Below are 14,004 nucleotides of genomic sequence, written 5' to 3'. Positions count from 1 at the left end.
GAGGAACACATGGACTGTAGTAACAGAGAGGAACACATGGACTGTAGTAACAGAGAGGAACACATGGACTGTAGTAACAGAGAGGAACACATGGACTGTAGTAACAGAGAGGAACACATGGACTGTAGTAACAGACTGAGCTGTCAGAGAGGAACACATGGACTGTAGTAACAGAGAGGAACACATGGACTGTAGTAACAGAGAGGAACACATGGACTGTAGTAACAGAGAGAAAACACATGGACTGTAGTAACAGAGAGGAACACATGGACTGTAGTAACAGAGAGGAACACATGGACTGTAGTAACAGAGAGGAACACATGGACTGTAGTAACAGAGAGGAACTCATGGACTGTAGTAACAGAGAGGAACACATGGACTGTAGTAACAGAGAGGAACACATGGACTGTAGTAACAGAGAGGAACACATGGACTGTAGTAACAGAGAGGAACACATGGACTGTAGTAACAGAGAGGAACACATGGACTGTAGTAACAGAGAGGAACACATGGACTGTAGTAACAGAGAGGAACACATGGACTGTAGTAACAGAGAGGAACACATGGACTGTAGTAACAGAGAGGAACACATGGACTGTAGTAACAGAGAGGAACACATGGACTGTAGTAACAGAGAGGAACACATGGACTGTAGTAACAGAGAGGAACACATGGACTGTAGTAACAGAGAGGAACACATGGACTGTAGTAACAGAGAGTCTGTAGTAACAGAGAGGAACACATGGACTGTAGTAACAGAGAGGAACACATGGACTGTAGTAACAGAGAGGAACACATGGACTGTAGTAACAGAGAGGAACACATGGACTGTAGTAACAGAGAGGAACACATGGACTGTAGTAACAGAGAGGAACACATGGACTGTAGTAACAGACGCAGAGGAACACATGGACTGTAGTAACAGAGAGGAACACATGGACTGTAGTAACAGAGAGAACCTCTGTAGTAACAGAGAGGAACACATGGACTGTAGTAACAGAGAGGAACACATGGACTGTAGTAACAGAGAGGAACACATGGACTGTAGTAACAGAGAGGAACACATGGACTGTAGTAACAGAGAGGAACTCATGGACTGTAGTAACAGACTGAGCTGTCAGAGAGGAACATGGTGCAACATGAGAGGGTTCATAGGAAAAGAGATTTCAAATCAGACAAATAAAAACCTGAGAAATACAGGAGCAGCATTTTTATTAGTCTAACAATAAACTATTTTACAAATCTTCCCCATGTACAGCGGCTGTGCGCTTTCCAAAGTTTGTGAGCTAGCGTCCTTGTTGTCAGCATCTTTGAGCAACAAGCCCTTTTCCTGAATGTTTCACACTTCTTGATATGGAGACCCAAGTGAACACAGAGGAAGAGTTGTCATTGTGTATTTGGTGAAGAGGAGAGAAGGATTGCAAAAATCCCACTAACTTTCCCAAAAGTCAATTTTTCTGAAATCCACAGTTGAAAGATTTTGATGGAATCAGGAGGGAACAATAAGGACGTGGAATCCTCCAACCAGGAATTCTGGAAAACTTGCTGGAATTTTACAACCCGAGAGAAGAAAGATGTGGTTTTTGAGGTCAGATGCGTGGACCTCTGGGATCCTTCGTGGACTCCGTCTGAGGGGAAACGGAAACAGACAGAGAGTCAGTTCACCTTGTCAAAACCACCATCAACCCTGTGTTCAGTTCACACTGCTTTGTCCAAGATCATCCAGCCTTGGGGAGTAAACATCTCTCTGTCAATAAACACACAAACCTACCTTTCATATTATCGTCATGGAGCGCTGGTAACCACGGTAATGGCTGCTGTTTGCTCTCTGGGGCTCCTCAGGAAAGCTACTGACTAACAGTGTGGAGGGAGGGAGGTACTGGCTAACTGTGTGGAGGGAGGGAGGGAGGGAGGTACTGACTAACTGTGTGGAGGGAGGGAGGGAGGGAGGAGGAAGGGAGGGAGGGAGGGAGGGAGGGAGGGAGGTACTGACTAACTGTGTGGAGGGGGGGAGGGAGGAGGGAGGGAGGGAGGGAGGGAGGGAGGGAGGGAGGGAGGAGGACTTCCACTGTGAGCTAGGTACTGACTAACTGTGTGGAGGGAGGGAGATAGGGAGGGAGGGAGGGAGGGAGGAGGGAGGGAGGGAGGGAGGGAGGGAGGGAGGGAGGGAGGGAGGGAGGGAGGAGGAGGGATCTAGTGTGAACGGTCAGCGAGGTGGTTCTCAGAACATGGTATGTGTCCAAAATGGCACTACATTTCCTATACAGTACACTACTTTAGACCAGGGCCCGTAGGACTAACCCGTAGCAATCTGGTCAACAGAAGCGCACTTTCGAGGGAATAGAGGGCCATTTGGGACTAACTTGCTATAGTGTTTACCTGGCCAGAGGTCCAGGTGTAACCTGTCCGTACAGTAACTCAGTCATGTGGTGTAGTACAGGTGTAACCTCTCCGTACAGTAACTCAGTCATGTGGTGTAGTACAGGTGTAACCTGTCCGTACAGTAACTCAGTCATGTGGTGTAGTACAGGTGTAACCTGTCCGTACAGTAACTCAGTCATGTGGTGTAGTACAGGTGTAACCTGTCCGTACAGTAACTCAGTCATGTGGTGTAGTACAGGTGTAACCTGTCCGTACAGTAACTCAGTCATGTGGTGTAGTACAGGTGTAACCTGTCTGTACAGTAACTCAGTCATGTGGTGTAGTACAGGTGTAACCTGTCTGTACAGTAACTCAGTCATGTGGTGTAGTACAGGTGTAACCTGTCCGTACAGTAACTATGTCATGTGGTGTAGTACAGGTGTAACCTGTCCGTACAGTAACTCAGTCATGTGGTGTAGTACAGGTGTAACCTGTCCGTACAGTAACTCAGTCATGTGGTGTAGTACAGGTGTAACCTGTCCGTACAGTAACTCAGTCATGTGGTGTAGTACAGGTGTTACCTGTCCGTACAGTAACTCAGTCATGTGGTGTAGTACAGGTGTAACCTGTCCGTAGAGTAACTCAGTCATGTGGTGTAGTACAGGTGTAACCTGTCCGTACAGTAACTCAGTCATGTGGTGTAGTACAGGTGTAACCTGTCCGTAGAGTAACTCAGTCATGTGGTGTAGTACAGGTGTAACCTGTCCGTACAGTAACTCAGTCATGTGGTGTAGTACAGGTGTAACCTGTCTGTACAGTAACTCAGTCATGTGGTGTAGTATAGGTGTAACCTGTCCGTACAGTAACTCAGTCATGTGGTGTAGTACAGGTGTAACCTGTCTGTACAGTAACTCAGTCATGTGGTGTAGTACAGGTGTAACCTGTCTGTACAGTAACTCAGTCATGTGGTGTATTACAGGTGTTACCTGTCCGTACAGTAACTCAGTCATGTGGTGTAGTACAGGTGTAACCTGTCCGTACAGTAACTCAGTCATGTGGTGTAGTACAGGTGTAACCTGTCCGTACAGTAACTCAGTCATGTGGTGTAGTACAGGTGTAACCTGTCCGTACATTAACTCAGTCATGTGGTGTAGTACAGGTGTAACCTGTCCGTACAGTAACTCAGTCATGTGGTGTAGTACAGGTGTAACCTGTCTGTACAGTAACTCAGTCATGTGGTGTAGTACAGGTGTAACCTGTCCGTACAGTAACTCAGTCATGTGGTGTAGTACAGGTGTAACCTGTCCGTACAGTAACTCAGTCATGTGGTGTAGTACAGGTGTAACCTGTCCGTACAGTAACTCAGTCATGTGGTGTAGTACAGGTGTAACCTGTCCGTACAGTAACTCAGTCATGTGGTGTAGTACAGGTGTAACCTGTCCGTACAGTAACTCAGTCATGTGGTGTAGTACAGGTGTAACCTGTCCGTACAGTCACTAAGTCATGTGGTGTAGTACAGGTGTAACTCAGTCATGTGGTGTAGTACAGGTGTAACCTGTCAGTAACTCAGTCATGTGGTGTAGTACAGGTGTAACCTGTCCGTACAGTAACTCAGTCATGTGGTGTAGTACAGGTGTAACCTGTCAGTAACTCAGTCATGTGGTGTAGTACAGGTGTAACCTGTCCGTACAGTAACTCAGTCATGTGGTGTAGTACAGGTGTAACCTGTCCGTACAGTAACTCAGTCATGTGGTGTAGTACAGGTGTAACCTGTCCGTACAGTAACTCAGTCATGTGGTGTAGTACAGGTGTTACCTGTCCGTACAGTAACTCAGTCATGTGGTGTAGTACAGGTGTTACCTGTCCGTACAGTAACTCAGTCATGTGGTGTAGTACAGGTGTTACCTGTCCGTACAGTAACTCAGTCATGTGGTGTAGTACAGGTGTTACCTGTCCGTACAGTAACTCAGTCATGTGGTGTAGTACAGGTGTAACCTGTCCGTACAGTAACTCAGTCATGTGGTGTAGTACAGGTGTAACCTGTCCGTACAGTAACTCAGTCATGTGGTGTAGTACAGGTGTAACCTGTCCGTACAGTAACTCAGTCATGTGGTGTAGTACAGGTGTAACTCAGTCATGTGGTGTAGTACAGGTGTAACCTGTCAGTAACTCAGTCATGTGGTGTAGTACAGGTGTAACCTGTCCGTACAGTAACTCAGTCATGTGGTGTAGTACAGGTGTAACCTGTCCGTACAGTAACTCAGTCATGTGGTGTAGTACAGGTGTAACCTGTCTGTACAGTAACTCAGTCATGTGGTGTAGTACAGGTGTAACCTGTCCGTACAGTAACTCAGTCATGTGGTGTAGTACAGGTGTAACTCAGTCATGTGGTGTAGTACAGGTGTAACCTGTCAGTAACTCAGTCATGTGGTGTAGTACAGGTGTTACCTGTCCGTACAGTAACTCAGTCATGTGGTGTAGTACAGGTCAACCTGTCCGTACAGTAACTCAGTCATGTGGTGTAGTACAGGTGTAACCTGTCCATACAGTAACTCAGTCATGTGGTGTAGTACAGGTGTAACCTGTCCGTACAGTAACTCAGTCATGTGGTGTAGTACAGGTGTAACCTGTCCGTACAGTAACTCAGTCATGTGGTGTAGTACAGGTGTTACCTGTCCGTACAGTAACTCAGTCATCTGGTGTAGTACAGGTGTAACCTGTCCGTACAGTAACTCAGTCATGTGGCGTAGTACAGGTGTAACCTGTCAGTAACTCAGTCATGTGGTGTAGTACAGGTGTAACCTGTCCGTACAGTAACTCAGTCATGTGGTGTAGTACAGGTTTAACCTGTCCGTACAGTAACTCAGTCATGTGGTGTAGTACAGGTGTAACCTGTCCGTACAGTAACTCAGTCATGTGGTGTAGTACAGGTGTAACCTGTCCGTACAGTAACTCAGTCATGTGGTGTAGTACAGGTGTAACCTGTCCATACAGTAACTCAGTCATGTGGTGTAGTACAGGTGTAACCTTTCAGTAACTCAGTCATGTGGTGTAGTACAGGTGTAACCTGTCCGTACAGTAACTCAGTCATGTGGTGTAGTACAGGTGTAACCTGTCCGTACAGTAACTCAGTCATGTGGTGTAGTACAGGTGTAACCTGTCCGTACAGTAACTCAGTCATGTGGTGTAGTACAGGTGTAACCTGTCCGTACAGTAACTCAGTCATGTGGTGTAGTACAGGTGTAACCTGTCCGTACAGTAACTCAGTCATGTGGTGTAGTACAGGTGTAACCTGTCCGTACAGTAACTCAGACATGTGGTGTAGTACAGGTGTAACCTGTCCGTACAGTAACTCAGTCATGTGGTGTAGTACAGGTGTAACCTGTCCGTACAGTAACTCAGTCATGTGGTGTAGTACAGGTGTAACCTGTCCGTACAGTAACTCAGTCATGTGGTGTAGTACAGGTGTAACCTGTCCGTACAGTAACTCAGTCATGTGGTGTAGTACAGGTGTAACCTGTCCGTACAGTAACTCAGTCATGTGGTGTAGTACAGGTGTAACATGTCCGTACAGTAACTCAGTCATGTGGTGTAGTACAGGTGTAACTCAGTCATGTGGTGTAGTACAGGTGTAACCTGTCAGTAACTCAGTCATGTGGTGTAGTACAGGTGTAACCTGTCCGTACAGTAACTCAGTCATGTGGTGTAGTACAGGTGTAACCTGTCCGTACAGTAACTCAGTCATGTGGTGTAGTACAGGTGTAACCTGTCCGTACAGTAACTCAGTCATGTGGTGTAGTACAGGTGTTACCTGTCCGTACAGTAACTCAGTCATGTGGTGTAGTACAGGTGTTGTGTCCGTACAGTAACTCAGTCATGTGGTGTAGTACAGGTGTAACATGTCCGTACAGTAACTCAGTCATGTGGTGTAGTACAGGTGTAACCTGTCCGTACAGTAACTCAGTCATGTGGTGTAGTACAGGTGTAACCTGTCCGTACAGTAACTCAGTCATGTGGTGTAGTACAGGTGTAACCTGTCCGTACAGTAACTCAGTCATGTGGTGTAGTACAGGTGTTACCTGTCCGTACAGTAACTCAGTCATGTGGTGTAGTACAGGTGTAACCTGTCCGTACTGTAACTCAGTCATGTGGTGTAGTACAGGTGTAACCTGTCCGCACAGTAACTCAGTCATGTGGTGTAGTACAGGTGTAACCTGTCCGTACAGTAACTCAGTCATGTGGTGTAGTACAGGTGTAACCTGTCCGTACAGTAACTCAGTCATGTGGTGTAGTACAGGTGTAACCTGTCCGTACAGTAACTCAGTCATGTGGTGTAGTACAGGTGTAACCTGTCCGTACAGTAACTCAGTCATGTGGTGTAGTACAGGTGTAACCTGTCCGTACAGTAACTCAGTCATGTGGTGTAGTACAGGTGTAACCTGTCCGTACAGTAACTCAGTCATGTGGTGTAGTACAGGTGTAACATGTCCGTACAGTAACTCAGTCATGTGGTGTAGTACAGGTGTAACTCAGTCATGTGGTGTAGTACAGGTGTAACCTGTCAGTAACTCAGTCATGTGGTGTAGTACAGGTGTAACCTGTCCGTACAGTAACTCAGTCATGTGGTGTAGTACAGGTGTAACCTGTCCGTACAGTAACTCAGTCATGTGGTGTAGTACAGGTGTAACCTGTCCGTACAGTAACTCAGTCATGTGGTGTAGTACAGGTGTTACCTGTCCGTACAGTAACTCAGTCATGTGGTGTAGTACAGGTGTTACCTGTCCGTACAGTAACTCAGTCATGTGGTGTAGTACAGGTGTAACCTGTCCGTACAGTAACTCAGTCATGTGGTGTAGTACAGGTGTAACCTGTCCGTACAGTAACTCAGTCATGTGGTGTAGTACAGGTGTAACCTGTCCGTACAGTAACTCAGTCATGTGGTGTAGTACAGGTGTAACCTGTCCGTACAGTAACTCAGTCATGTGGTGTAGTACAGGTGTAACCTGTCCGTACAGTAACTCAGTCATGTGGTGTAGTACAGGTGTAACCTGTCCGTACAGTAACTCAGTCATGTGGTGTAGTACAGGTGTAACCTGTCCGTACAGTAACTCAGTCATGTGGTGTAGTACAGGTGTAACCTGTCCGTACAGTAACTCAGTCATGTGGTGTAGTACAGGTGTAACCTGTCCGTACAGTAACTCAGTCATGTGGTGTAGTACAGGTGTAACCTGTCCGTACAGTAACTCAGTCATGTGGTGTAGTACAGGTGTAACCTGTCCGTACAGTAACTCAGTCATGTGGTGTAGTACAGGTGTAACCTGTCCGTACAGTAACTCAGTCATGTGGTGTAGTACAGGTGTAACCTGTCCGTACAGTAACTCAGTCATGTGGTGTAGTACAGGTGTAACCTGTCCGTACAGTAACTCAGTCATGTGGTGTAGTACAGGTGTAACCTGTCCGTACAGTAACTCAGTCATGTGGTGTAGTACAGGTGTAACCTGTCCGTACAGTAACTCAGTCATGTGGTGTAGTACAGGTGTAACCTGTCCGCACAGTAACTCAGTCATGTGGTGTAGTACAGGTGTAACCTGTCCGTACAGTAACTCAGTCATGTGGTGTAGTACAGGTGTAACCTGTCCGTACAGTAACTCAGTCATGTGGTGTAGTACAGGTGTAACCTGTCCGTGCAGTAACTCAGTCATGTGGTGTAGTACAGGTGTAACCTGTCCGTACAGTAACTCAGTCATGTGGTGTAGTACAGGTGTAACCTGTCCGTACAGTAACTCAGTCATGTGGTGTAGTACAGGTGTAACCTGTCCGTACAGTAACTCAGTCATGTGGTGTAGTACAGGTGTAACCTGTCCGTACAGTAACTCAGTCATGTGGTGTAGTACAGGTGTAACCTGTCCGTACAGTAACTCAGTCATGTGGTGTAGTACAGGTGTAACCTGTCCGTACAGTAACTCAGTCATGTGGTGTAGTACAGGTGTAACCTGTCCGTACAGTAACTCAGTCATGTGGTGTAGTACAGGTGTAACCTGTCCGTACAGTAACTCAGTCATGTGGTGTAGTACAGGTGTAACCTGTCCGTACAGTAACTCAGTCATGTGGTGTAGTACAGGTGTAACCTGTCCGTACAGTAACTCAGTCATGTGGTGTAGTACAGGTGTAACCTGTCCGTACAGTAACTCAGTCATGTGGTGTAGTACAGGTGTAACCTGTCCGTACAGTAACTCAGTCATGTGGTGTAGTACAGGTGTAACCTGTCCGTACAGTAACTCAGTCATGTGGTGTAGTACAGGTGTAACCTGTCCGTACAGTAACTCAGTCATGTGGTGTAGTACAGGTGTAACCTGTCCGTACAGTAACTCAGTCATGTGGTGTAGTACAGGTGTAACCTGTCCGTACAGTAACTCAGTCATGTGGTGTAGTACAGGTGTAACCTGTCCGTACAGTAACTCAGTCATGTGGTGTAGTACAGGTGTAACCTGTCCGTACAGTAACTCAGTCATGTGGTGTAGTACAGGTGTAACCTGTCCGTACAGTAACTCAGTCATGTGGTGTAGTACAGGTGTAACCTGTCCGTACAGTAACTCAGTCATGTGGTGTAGTACAGGTGTAACCTGTCCGTACAGTAACTCAGTCATGTGGTGTAGTACAGGTGTAACCTGTCCGTACAGTAACTCAGTCATGTGGTGTAGTACAGGTGTAACCTGTCCGTACAGTAACTCAGTCATGTGGTGTAGTACAGGTGTAACCTGTCCGTACAGTAACTCAGTCATGTGGTGTAGTACAGGTGTAACCTGTCCGTACAGTAACTCAGTCATGTGGTGTAGTACAGGTGTAACCTGTCCGTACAGTAACTCAGTCATGTGGTGTAGTACAGGTGTAACCTGTCCGTACAGTAACTCAGTCATGTGGTGTAGTACAGGTGTAACCTGTCCGTACAGTAACTCAGTCATGTGGTGTAGTACAGGTGTAACCTGTCCGTACAGTAACTCAGTCATGTGGTGTAGTACAGGTGTAACCTGTCCGTACAGTAACTCAGTCATGTGGTGTAGTACAGGTGTAACCTGTCCGTACAGTAACTCAGTCATGTGGTGTAGTACAGGTGTAACCTGTCCGTACAGTAACTCAGTCATGTGGTGTAGTACAGGTGTAACCTGTCCGTACAGTAACTCAGTCATGTGGTGTAGTACAGGTGTAACCTGTCCGTACAGTAACTCAGTCATGTGGTGTAGTACAGGTGTAACCTGTCCGTACAGTAACTCAGTCATGTGGTGTAGTACAGGTGTAACCTGTCCGTACAGTAACTCAGTCATGTGGTGTAGTACAGGTGTAACCTGTCCGTACAGTAACTCAGTCATGTGGTGTAGTACAGGTGTAACCTGTCCGTACAGTAACTCAGTCATGTGGTGTAGTACAGGTGTAACCTGTCCGTACAGTAACTCAGTCATGTGGTGTAGTACAGGTGTAACCTGTCCGTACAGTAACTCAGTCATGTGGTGTAGTACAGGTGTAACCTGTCCGTACAGTAACTCAGTCATGTGGTGTAGTACAGGTGTAACCTGTCCGTACAGTAACTCAGTCATGTGGTGTAGTACAGGTGTAACCTGTCCGTACAGTAACTCAGTCATGTGGTGTAGTACAGGTGTAACCTGTCCGTACAGTAACTCAGTCATGTGGTGTAGTACAGGTGTAACCTGTCCGTACAGTAACTCAGTCATGTGGTGTAGTACAGGTGTAACCTGTCCGTACAGTAACTCAGTCATGTGGTGTAGTACAGGTGTAACCTGTCCGTACAGTAACTCAGTCATGTGGTGTAGTACAGGTGTAACCTGTCCGTACAGTAACTCAGTCATGTGGTGTAGTACAGGTGTAACCTGTCCGTACAGTAACTCAGTCATGTGGTGTAGTACAGGTGTAACCTGTCCGTACAGTAACTCAGTCATGTGGTGTAGTACAGGTGTAACCTGTCCGTACAGTAACTCAGTCATGTGGTGTAGTACAGGTGTAACCTGTCCGTACAGTAACTCAGTCATGTGGTGTAGTACAGGTGTAACCTGTCCGTACAGTAACTCAGTCATGTGGTGTAGTACAGGTGTAACCTGTCCGTACAGTAACTCAGTCATGTGGTGTAGTACAGGTGTAACCTGTCCGTACAGTAACTCAGTCATGTGGTGTAGTACAGGTGTAACCTGTCCGTACAGTAACTCAGTCATGTGGTGTAGTACAGGTGTAACCTGTCCGTACAGTAACTCAGTCATGTGGTGTAGTACAGGTGTAACCTGTCCGTACAGTAACTCAGTCATGTGGTGTAGTACAGGTGTAACCTGTCCGTACAGTAACTCAGTCATGTGGTGTAGTACAGGTGTAACCTGTCCGTACAGTAACTCAGTCATGTGGTGTAGTACAGGTGTAACCTGTCCGTACAGTAACTCAGTCATGTGGTGTAGTACAGGTGTAACCTGTCCGTACAGTAACTCAGTCATGTGGTGTAGTACAGGTGTAACCTGTCCGTACAGTAACTCAGTCATGTGGTGTAGTACAGGTGTAACCTGTCCGTACAGTAACTCAGTCATGTGGTGTAGTACAGGTGTAACCTGTCCGTACAGTAACTCAGTCATGTGGTGTAGTACAGGTGTAACCTGTCCGTACAGTAACTCAGTCATGTGGTGTAGTACAGGTGTAACCTGTCCGTACAGTAACTCAGTCATGTGGTGTAGTACAGGTGTAACCTGTCCGTACAGTAACTCAGTCATGTGGTGTAGTACAGGTGTAACCTGTCCGTACAGTAACTCAGTCATGTGGTGTAGTACAGGTGTAACCTGTCCGTACAGTAACTCAGTCATGTGGTGTAGTACAGGTGTAACCTGTCCGTACAGTAACTCAGTCATGTGGTGTAGTACAGGTGTAACCTGTCCGTACAGTAACTCAGTCATGTGGTGTAGTACAGGTGTAACCTGTCCGTACAGTAACTCAGTCATGTGGTGTAGTACAGGTGTAACCTGTCCGTACAGTAACTCAGTCATGTGGTGTAGTACAGGTGTAACCTGTCCGTACAGTAACTCAGTCATGTGGTGTAGTACAGGTGTAACCTGTCCGTACAGTAACTCAGTCATGTGGTGTAGTACAGGTGTAACCTGTCCGTACAGTAACTCAGTCATGTGGTGTAGTACAGGTGTAACCTGTCCGTACAGTAACTCAGTCATGTGGTGTAGTACAGGTGTAACCTGTCCGTACAGTAACTCAGTCATGTGGTGTAGTACAGGTGTAACCTGTCCGTACAGTAACTCAGTCATGTGGTGTAGTACAGGTGTAACCTGTCCGTACAGTAACTCAGTCATGTGGTGTAGTACAGGTGTAACCTGTCCGTACAGTAACTCAGTCATGTGGTGTAGTACAGGTGTAACCTGTCCGTACAGTAACTCAGTCATGTGGTGTAGTACAGGTGTAACCTGTCCGTACAGTAACTCAGTCATGTGGTGTAGTACAGGTGTAACCTGTCCGTACAGTAACTCAGTCATGTGGTGTAGTACAGGTGTAACCTGTCCGTACAGTAACTCAGTCATGTGGTGTAGTACAGGTGTAACCTGTCCGTACAGTAACTCAGTCATGTGGTGTAGTACAGGTGTAACCTGTCCGTACAGTAACTCAGTCATGTGGTGTAGTACAGGTGTAACCTGTCCGTACAGTAACTCAGTCATGTGGTGTAGTACAGGTGTAACCTGTCCGTACAGTAACTCAGTCATGTGGTGTAGTACAGGTGTAACCTGTCCGTACAGTAACTCAGTCATGTGGTGTAGTACAGGTGTAACCTGTCCGTACAGTAACTCAGTCATGTGGTGTAGTACAGGTGTAACCTGTCCGTACAGTAACTCAGTCATGTGGTGTAGTACAGGTGTAACCTGTCCGTACAGTAACTCAGTCATGTGGTGTAGTACAGGTGTAACCTGTCCGTACAGTAACTCAGTCATGTGGTGTAGTACAGGTGTAACCTGTCCGTACAGTAACTCAGTCATGTGGTGTAGTACAGGTGTAACCTGTCCGTACAGTAACTCAGTCATGTGGTGTAGTACAGGTGTAACCTGTCCGTACAGTAACTCAGTCATGTGGTGTAGTACAGGTGTAACCTGTCCGTACAGTAACTCAGTCATGTGGTGTAGTACAGGTGTAACCTGTCCGTACAGTAACTCAGTCATGTGGTGTAGTACAGGTGTAACCTGTCCGTACAGTAACTCAGTCATGTGGTGTAGTACAGGTGTAACCTGTCCGTACAGTAACTCAGTCATGTGGTGTAGTACAGGTGTAACCTGTCCGTACAGTAACTCAGTCATGTGGTGTAGTACAGGTGTAACCTGTCCGTACAGACAACTCAGTCATGTGGTGTAGTACAGGTGTAACCTGTCCGTACAGTAACTCAGTCATGTGGTGTAGTACAGGTGTAACCTGTCCGTACAGCAACTCAGTCATGTGGTGTAGTACAGGTGTAACCTGTCCGTACAGTAACTCAGTCATGTGGTGTAGTACAGGTGTAACCTGTCCGTACAGTAACTCAGTCATGTGGTGTAGTACAGGTGTAACCTGTCCGTACAGTAACTCAGTCATGTGGTGTAGTACAGGTGTAACCTGTCCGTACAGTAACTCAGTCATGTGGTGTAGTACAGGTGTAACCTGTCCGTACAGTAACTCAGTCATGTGGTGTAGTACAGGTGTAACCTGTCCGTACAGTAACTCAGTCATGTGGTGTAGTACAGGTGTAACCTGTCCGTACAGTAACTCAGTCATGTGGTGTAGTACAGGTGTAACCTGTCCGTACAGTAACTCAGTCATGTGGTGTAGTACAGGTGTAACCTGTCCGTACAGTAACTCAGTCATGTGGTGTAGTACAGGTGTAACCTGTCCGTACAGTAACTCAGTCATGTGGTGTAGTACAGGTGTAACCTGTCCGTACAGTAACTCAGTCATGTGGTGTAGTACAGGTGTAACCTGTCCGTACAGTAACTCAGTCATGTGGTGTAGTACAGGTGTAACCTGTCCGTACAGTAACTCAGTCATGTGGTGTAGTACAGGTGTAACCTGTCCGTACAGTAACTCAGTCATGTGGTGTAGTACAGGTGTAACCTGTCCGTACAGTAACTCAGTCATGTGGTGTAGTACAGGTGTAACCTGTCCGTACAGTAACTCAGTCATGTGGTGTAGTACAGGTGTAACCTGTCCGTACAGTAACTCAGTCATGTGGTGTAGTACAGGTGTAACCTGTCCGTACAGTAACTCAGTCATGTGGTGTAGTACAGGTGTAACCTGTCCGTACAGTAACTCAGTCATGTGGTGTAGTACAGGTGTAACCTGTCCGTACAGTAACTCAGTCATGTGGTGTAGTACAGGTGTAACCTGTCCGTTTCAGTAACTCAGTCATGTGGTGTAGTACAGGTGTAACCTGTCCGTTACAGTAACTCAGTCATGTGGTGTAGTACAGGTGTAACCTGTCCGTACAGTAACTCAGTCATGTGGTGTAGTACAGGTGTAACCTGTCCGTACAGTAACTCAGTCATGTGGTGTAGTACAGGTGTAACCTGTCCGTACAGTAACTCAGTCATGTGGTGTAGTACAGGTGTAACCTGTCCGTACAGTAACTCAGTC

General features: G+C 46.7%; 1 protein-coding gene across 1 annotated transcript in view; it reads right to left on the bottom strand.

The window, feature by feature from the left end:
• Positions 1-1,195: 1,195 nt before the first annotated feature.
• Positions 1,196-14,004, bottom strand: part of LOC106574988 (tudor domain-containing protein 3) — a 66,240-nt gene continuing 53,431 nt past the window's right edge. Inside the window, 1 exon segment of the mRNA XM_045698421.1 lies at positions 1,196-1,628. The gene's annotated coding sequence lies outside the window, so the exon portion shown is untranslated.

Source organism: Salmo salar, chromosome ssa16, assembly GCF_905237065.1.
Source record: "Salmo salar chromosome ssa16, Ssal_v3.1, whole genome shotgun sequence".
In the NCBI taxonomy this organism is placed as follows: domain Eukaryota; kingdom Metazoa; phylum Chordata; class Actinopteri; order Salmoniformes; family Salmonidae; genus Salmo; species Salmo salar.
Note: the sequence above shows the minus strand (reverse complement) of the source record. Positions and strands in the feature narration are given on the sequence as shown.